The following is an 8,278-nucleotide window of genomic DNA, read 5'->3' as shown; positions in this document are numbered from 1 at the left end:
CCATGGGATGGTCTTGATCCCTGTCTCCTGTACAGTGTCATGAACCTCATTCCATAGTTCATCAGGCACTCTATCTATCAGATCTAGTCCCTTAAATCTATTTCTCACTTCCACTGTATAATCATAAGGGATTTGATTTAGGTCATACCTGAATGGTTTAGTGGTTTTCCCACGTCCAAGGTAAGAGAAACCCAAGTAAGATGGCAGGTGTTGAGAGAGGGCATCAGAGGGCAGACACACTGAAACCATAATCACAGAAAACTAGTCATGGTCGACATAATTCAGTCAATACAGAACACTTCTATCACAAGGATCCTTCAAGTAGCCTTTTACAGCCCTATCTCCTTTGCACCCACCCCACCTCTTCTTTAATACCAGGCAATTAGTGATCTGTTCTACATGTTTATAATCTTTGCATTTCAAGAATATTACATACAGTTCCGGCAGGGAGCACGGTGAGAAGCGAATGGCTGCCTTCAACCCGGGGGCCCTCCAGGTCCTCTGGCCTCCGGTGGGCAGGTGAACTGGGGGCCCCGGACGGCACCTCCTGCAGGCGGGCGAACCGGGGGCCCCTGGGCCGGGATCTCTGGTGGGTAGGTGAACTGGGGGTGCACTCACTCCGACAGCTTGGGCTGTGTCTTGCGGGCCCTCAGAGCTCACACCACCGCCATCCACTGGAAGCCACAGCAAACCTCACCCTCACCCTCACCTCTGCAGCCGAAGGGCGGCGGCCGCTCAGAGCCCGCATCTCGCTGACCAACCACCAGGTTTCTTGGCCCAAGACTGCAGGGCTTAGGCCAAGCCTCCGCCAGGCCCTCGCGGGTGGGCGTGGACGCCTTGGACCCGCTCGGATCCGGTACCTGCGGTGACCACTCACGCGTGGAGACTGACGAAGACCTTAATGGCTCGGAAGGTGAGCGGAGCCGCAGTGGGCAAAGGATAGAAATTAGCGGTTAGGCAGTTGGTGGTGGTTCTACCAAGACCTTGACATCGAAAGATATTAATAGAAACGGTGGAATAACTTACCGCATGCAGCCAATAGGAACTGCCCATCGCCCTTTGGGAAGACTGTCCATTTATAGAAAGCCTATGTCTATAATATGAAAAAGCTGCTCTCAACTTTTCACTCAACCTTGCAAAAGGAAACTCTCGCTATATCTAGGCCTTCTAGATAGGAAGAGGTTGCTGAAGTATGATAAAGTCAAGTTAGAAAATCAAAAATCTTGTAAATGCCCATTTGTTTTTTTTTAAAACCATAGAAAAGACATATCTTCTGGAAATAATTTTTTCTAAATGGAGTTGTTTGACCACCATAAAATAGTAAAAAAGTTATAGAGTAAAAGTCACACAGACTTGATGCAACAGAGATTGTCCTAGATACATCAACCAAGGTAGAAATCCCAAAGGAAAAGACTGACAGATTTAATTACATCAAAATAGAAACACACATAGCATTTTCTATCTCACCTATAGATAAAGGAATAAGTATGTGAATATCCAGGCTTCCCAGGTGGCACTAGTGGTAAAGAATCTGCCTGCCAATGCAGGAGATGTAGGAGAGGCAGGTTCTATCCCTGGCTCAGGAACATCCCCAGAGAAGGAAATGGCTACTCACTCCAATAGTCTTGCCTGGGAAATCCCATGGACAGAGCCTGGAAGGCTATAGTCCATGTGGTTGCCAAGAGTCAGACACGACTTAGTGACTAAACAATACCACCCAATGTTAATATCCACATGAAAATGCAGTAGTAAAAGCACAAACATATGGGCTGGAAGAAAACCCACCAAAGTGCCTCTAAGGATGGAGAGAACAGGACAAGGAGTGAAGGGTGTTAGGGAAAACAAAAGGAATACCAACAGAACATTTTATTCTCCTCCCACCCCTCCCATAAAAAAATCTGACACAAACATGACAAAACATTCAATTTGATGAAGTCAGGTGGTGATCAAGTCAGAATGGATTTTAGTTTTTTCTGAATTTCTATGGATTTTGAAATTTCTTTTTAAACATTTGGGGATAAGACGCAATAATTAGAGAAGGATGTAAGCCTTACCACATTTAATACAAGTAAGTATGTCCATGCCTAGGAAGGGAATCAGAGGTTCATTAAAATGTTAGCAGCCGCTACCTCTAGGTGGAAGGATACTGAGCTATTTTACTTCTTTTGTATTTGTGTCTCTGCATTTTGTAAAGTTCTTTTGTAAAGCCAACACTTTAATATTTTAATTGAAAACAAGCAAGCAAACAAACAAAACCACATCCAGTTGACATACAGACAAGCTAGAATCAGACAGGACCTCATAGGTGAGTTCTACCTTAGAGGCCGGGAGAGTTTATGCAGGAAACCCTGACATCTAATAAACTGAAGCAAGGGACTCCACTAGATATTACACAGATTTCCTTAAGCCTTTAGGCCAAGTTACCTCATCCAACCAAAAAAAAAAAAAAAACCGAAAAACAAATAACAAATTAAATTAAGAGTGGGATCTGTAGAAAGGACCTTCAAATATGAAATGAAGAAATAATGACTCCTAGCAAGGAGGAGGTTTTCCAATAATTTTTACCCACGTCTCACCCATCAGTGGGTTTCTGGCTTCTTACCAAGTCATCTATTTATAGCACAATAAGCAGCTCTACTCTGAGAAGGCAGTGGCACCCCACTCCAGTACTCTTGCCTGGAAAATCCCATGGACGGAGGAGCCTGGTAGGCTGCAGTCCATAGGGTCGCTAAGAGTCGGACACGACTGAGCAACTTCACTTTCACTTTTCACTTTCATGCATTGGAGAAGGAAATGGCAATCCACTCCAGTGTTATTGCTTGGAGAATCCCAGGGACAGTGGAGCCTGGTGGGCTGCCGTCTATGGAGTCGCACAGAGTCAGACACAACTGAAGCGACTTAGCAGCAGCAGAAGCAGCAGCAAGCAGCTCTACTAGAGGCAATATTTCAGCAAGAGTCAAGTGAAAAGAAAATATAGATATCTGGCAACTGACCAAGTCTGTCATCGGGAATAAGGGCTAATTAAACCCATATTATTTACTGTTCTAATTAGACCATTGTTCAGTTCAATTTTCTATGCCAAATGTCACCAAACAGAACTGTGTCCTGTCTATAACATAATATAAAATAAAGTTTTAATTCATAAAAATACAATAAGCAGTTTAATACATTCATCTGGGCTTTCAGGTTGGTGAGTTCAAATCATTTTAGGTAAACGTTTAAAATATACACAGCTGAAATTGATTTTTCATTTTGTCATGATATACTGATATGTCAAATGTGAAAAGCTGAAAAACATCATCATATATTTTTTTAAATGAAAGTTGAGAGTTCATTGCAATATTGTTTTAATTTGTTTTTATTCTCACTCTTCCATCTATTCAGTTTATAGTTAGAGTCAGGTTTCTTTCCATAACTTCTCCACCTTTACTTACCAAAGATAAGCATTTTGATTCTAAAATAACTGAAATAGGCAAGTTGTATAGGCAGGTCTTTGATTTATCTGATTGAATCAGTAAGATTTTTTTTTCCCCATAAGAAAACAGAGAGAAAATGACATCTCAAGAGAGGTCCTCAAGTTTTTCTCCTCTCCCTGGCCATGAAGATGGTTAGATTTTGCTTTGAAATGGCACTGCTGTTTCCTACCAGCCAATCTTCCTGCCATCTCATCAATCTTCTTTTTCCAAAGAGTATTTGAAATGATATTCCCAATTTCCACCTGCTTTTCATCTCTTCCATGTGGTGCCAACAGTATGATGGTAATAACACAAACATTTAGAAAAACAGAACCTCTCTTGGACCTGAACAAACTGTCACAGAGTCTTTTCTGAGCATTTATATTTGTGTGTTTTCTTCCTCATAGTGATAGAGAACCTGCTTCCCTGAAACTTTTAGCCTTCTAGAGCAGCGGACGGTGAGTCTCCATCCTCTACTACAAAAGAACTCTTCTTGAGATTTCTCAAACTAGCTGGTACCTTCAAGAATGCAGACAAGGTCAAATGCTGAAAAGTGTTGAGAGGCAGTTATGCCCAGCACTGAGGAAGTCACTGGTATATTTGTGAACAGTTTCATCGTCATGATGAAACAAACAAAAATGAGAGCAGGCAGTCGGGGGGCAAGGAGGCAACTAAAGGAGAAGGGAGGGTAGTGCAGCCTTGACAGCTGGGTTTTCTTTCTGTTTTTGTAATCCAAGTGGCTGACTTAAGCTTTGCTTGCCAAGGCACGTACTTCAAAGATGGCTGTCTTCAATAAACACACTGCCATCTATGCAACTAGATAAAAATGCTGGGCTCCACCTCCCCCTGCTCCATCCCGGAATGAGGCACCTATTGCAAGCAAGTAATTTCTTGTGTTAATTATTTTTTTTTTAAATGGAGGTTTATGTGGTGAAACTGTTGAAAAGTCCTGGACTTGGGGATGAATTCAAAAGCCAAAGTGAAAGAAACAAATCTAATATGGAGTTATATTTTATTATTGTACAATTGCTCAGTCCTGTCTGACTCTTTGCGACCCCATGGACTGCAGCACGCCAGCCTTTCCTGTCCATCACCAACTCCCAGAGCTTACTCAAACTCATGTCCATCGAGTCAGTGATGCCATCCAACCATCTCCTTCTCTGTCATCCCCTTCTCCTCCTGCCCTCAATCTTTCCCAGCATCAAGGTCTTTTCTAATGAGTCAGCTCTTCACATCAGGTGGCCATTATTGGTGCTTCAACTTCAGCATCAGACCTTCCAGTGAACACTCAGGATTGATTTCTGTGACAGTTTCACACTGAATAATTCTCACACACAGGATAATGGAGACAGACAGTGCAGGGAGAGTTGCAAAAGAGCAACTCCCGAGGAAACACTATATGTATGTGTGTTACTCACTCAGTCGTGTTGGACTCTTTGTGACCCTACGGACTGTAGGCCACCAGGCTCCTCTGTCCATGGGATTCTCCAGGCAAGAATACTGGAGTGGGTTGCCATTCCCTTCTCCAGGGGATCTTCTTGACCCAGGGATCGAACCCAGGTCTCCTTCATTGCAGACAGATTCTTTACCACCTGAGCCAGCAGGGAAGCCCAAAATCCATGAAAGTGAAAGTCACTCAGTTGTTTCTGACTCTTTGCAACCCCATGACTATAAAGTCCATGGAATTCTCCAAGCCAGAAACCTGGAGTGGATAGCCTTTCCCTTCTCCAGGGGATCTTCCCAACCCAGGGATCAAACCCAGGTCTCCCGCATTGCGGGTGGATTCTTTACCTGCTGAACCACAAATGCTGAGTGCGTATTTATTGGTAACTTACAGTCTTTAACTAAGAGCACTAAAGCAAGACAGAGATCAGAACTCTGGGATTAAGGATCCTCCTGGAAGTCTGGAGGTCATCACATGAGAGTTGTAAAGAAAGGTCTTTGAGGATAAGAGAGTTTGTTCTGCATGCAGAACAGTATCTAGCTAATGCTGACACGTCAGCCAGAACCTCTAACTTAAGGGCAGGGGAAAGAGCAAGCAAGGAAGAGAGAATGAGTAAGATTAAATTCCAGGAGACATTCCTGAGAAAGCAGCAAAACAGCACAAAAAAAAAGCAGCAAAAATCCCCTAGATTTCCTTTAAGATTGACTGGTTTGATCTTGCAGTCCAAGGGTCTCTGAAGAGTCTTCTCCAACACCACAGTTCAAAAGCATCAATTCTCTGGCACTCAGCCTTCTTTATGGTCCAATTCTCACATCCATACACGACTATGGGAAAAACCATAGCTTTGACTACACTGACCTTTGTTGGCAAAGCAATGTCTCTGCTTTTTAATATGCTGTCTAGGTTTGTCATAGCTTTTTTTCCAAGGAGTTAGATTTATTCTTCCCTATTACATGAACATGGACAAGTTTCTTACCCTCTCTAAGTTACTTTCTTGATGTGTGTGTGTGCTAAGTCACTTTAGTCGTGGCCAGCTCTGTGTGACTCTCTGGACTGTAGCCCACAAAGCCCTTCTGTCCATGAGACTTTTCAGGCAAGAAAACTGGAGTGGGTTGCTATTTCCTCGTCCAGGTGATCTTTCTGACCCGGATCAAACCTGGATTTCTTAGGTCTCCTGCATTGGCAGGCAGGTTCTCTACCACTAGCACCACCTGGGAAGCTCACTTTCCTGATAGTTACTTTTTTTTTTTTTTTTTTTTTTGGCTGCATCTCATGGCTTGTGGGATCTAGTTCCCTGACCAGGGATCAAACCTGCACCCCTTACACTGAAAGCATAGAGTCTTAAACACTGGTCCACTAGGGAAGTTCCCTGTAGATATTTACTTTAAAATGGTTGGGGGGGGGGGCGGGGGGGGCGGGTGGGGGGTAGAATGTATAGATAAAAATCAAGCAAATGTGACAAAATGTTAGCAATTGGTGGAGATCTAGGTTGTAAGCGTACAGTACTTACATGCTTTGTATTGTTCTATCAATATTTCTGTAGGTTTGACCTTTTTCAAAAGAGAAAAATAACACTGGGAATAGTGGTAGTGGTAAAGAATGGTAAATAGTGGTAAAATAAAGCTAGTGGTAAAGGACCCGCCTGCCAATGCAGGAGACTTAAAGAGACACAGGTTCAATCCCTGAGTTGGGAAGATCCCCTGGAGGTGGGCATGGCAACACACTCCAGTATATTTGCCTGGAGAATCCCATGGACAGAGGGGCCTTGTGGGCTATAGTCCATAGGGTCGCAAAGAGTCGCAGGCAACTGAAGTGACTTAGCACACACACAAGGGAGGGGCATGGTTGATTCTTGCAAATGTCTTGGTGTAGGAGTCCTTTGTTCCCACAGCTGTCCAGGTAGATCAGGTCAGGGTATTCCTATAGATCTCCAACAGGACAAATGTTATTCTCTGCTCTGCAACTTTTTCTCTCTATACAAAATGAAAAGTGTTATACCCTTAAAGGTCAGAGCCTTTGGGCTCTGAGAATGGGCTATCCTGTGTATTTCAGGCTATGGCAACATTCTTAATTCATGCAATAGAACACAAAGGCTAAACTAAAAGAAACATTTAATATGGAGTGAGATTTATTCTTCCCTATTACATGGACATGGACAAGATTCTTACTGTCTCTAAGTTTCTTTCTTGATAGTTAAAAGTAAAAAAGAAGAAGCTATGCCTTGCACCTTCCTTAATTATTTTGTGAACACTAGTCATGGTAACAGATATAAAGTGCTTTGCAAACAGCAGAGCCCTTCCTGGGCACAAAGGGTCACCCGTGTGATTATTTGGGCATCACCAAGTGGTCCTAGATCACCTGGCCAAGCCTCTTGCCTTTGGCTGCCTCAACTCCAGCCAGTCTCGGCTGCCACAGCCACCTTAACATGCATATCCGTGAGTGGCTTCCTGGCTTCTCCTCTGCTCAGAGCATCACTGCAGACACACAGACCTGCTCCTGAGAACTAGAGGGCAGAGCAACTCGCACAGCAGACTCCTCCCTGCCTGCTTCTCAGCACCCTGTCTACCCATCCTGATCCCTGGCAGCCAGCCAGCTCCCATGAAACCACCAAAGGCATCCTAGCATTCTAGAAGCATCCGGAGAAACACCAACCAGCACAACTTCTTTCAGGAGTCCCTGATGCTCAGGTGAGCCATCCTGCCCATCCACCGAGCAGTGAAGGCAGATGTGTGAGGAGGGAAAGCCTGGGTCCCCCTTGCTTGCATCTCACCAGAGGACCAAGTCCCCATCCTGCTGGGTTCTCCTTCAGAATAAGCTCAGAAACTCCTTTTTCCAGGTCCTTATCCATCAAGAGAGGCAACCTCAGCCATGTGCAAAGAGGGTGGTATCTCTATCTGCTTCTGATCGGCATCCAAAAATCTTACACCCCAACCTGCCTTTATTGCTGGCCAAACCCACAGACGTCCTTTATCTGTTGTTTTTTTTTTTTCTCTTTACTCCATCAGCAATATCAAGAGAGAGCAGACGATACATCTGTCGTAAATATGAGGTTTTTGTTGGAATATAGACTGGTTAGAAGTGGGGGAGTGTTACTTGAATTTGTTAAACATTTACAAAGGTATATTAAAACCTCCATAAATTTAGAGAAAATGGAGAAAATTCTCCTTGGAGTAAGTAAAACAATCTAAATTAGAAAAAACAAAGGAATTATTTCCCTTTACCTTTAAGTGCTTCCTTGAACAAAATAGCCATAGCACAATACTCCTGATAAGTTGTATTAGGGTGCGTGTGTCCTTTGGAATTAAGCTCAGGTGCTCGCTGTTGACCTAGATGGGTGGATGGGAGGTGGGAGGGAGGAAGGTCCAAGGGGGAGGGGATA

This window comes from Bubalus bubalis, chromosome 4 (assembly GCF_019923935.1).
Source record: "Bubalus bubalis isolate 160015118507 breed Murrah chromosome 4, NDDB_SH_1, whole genome shotgun sequence".
Classification (NCBI taxonomy): Eukaryota; Metazoa; Chordata; class Mammalia; order Artiodactyla; family Bovidae; genus Bubalus; species Bubalus bubalis.
This window is presented reverse-complemented; position numbering follows the sequence as displayed.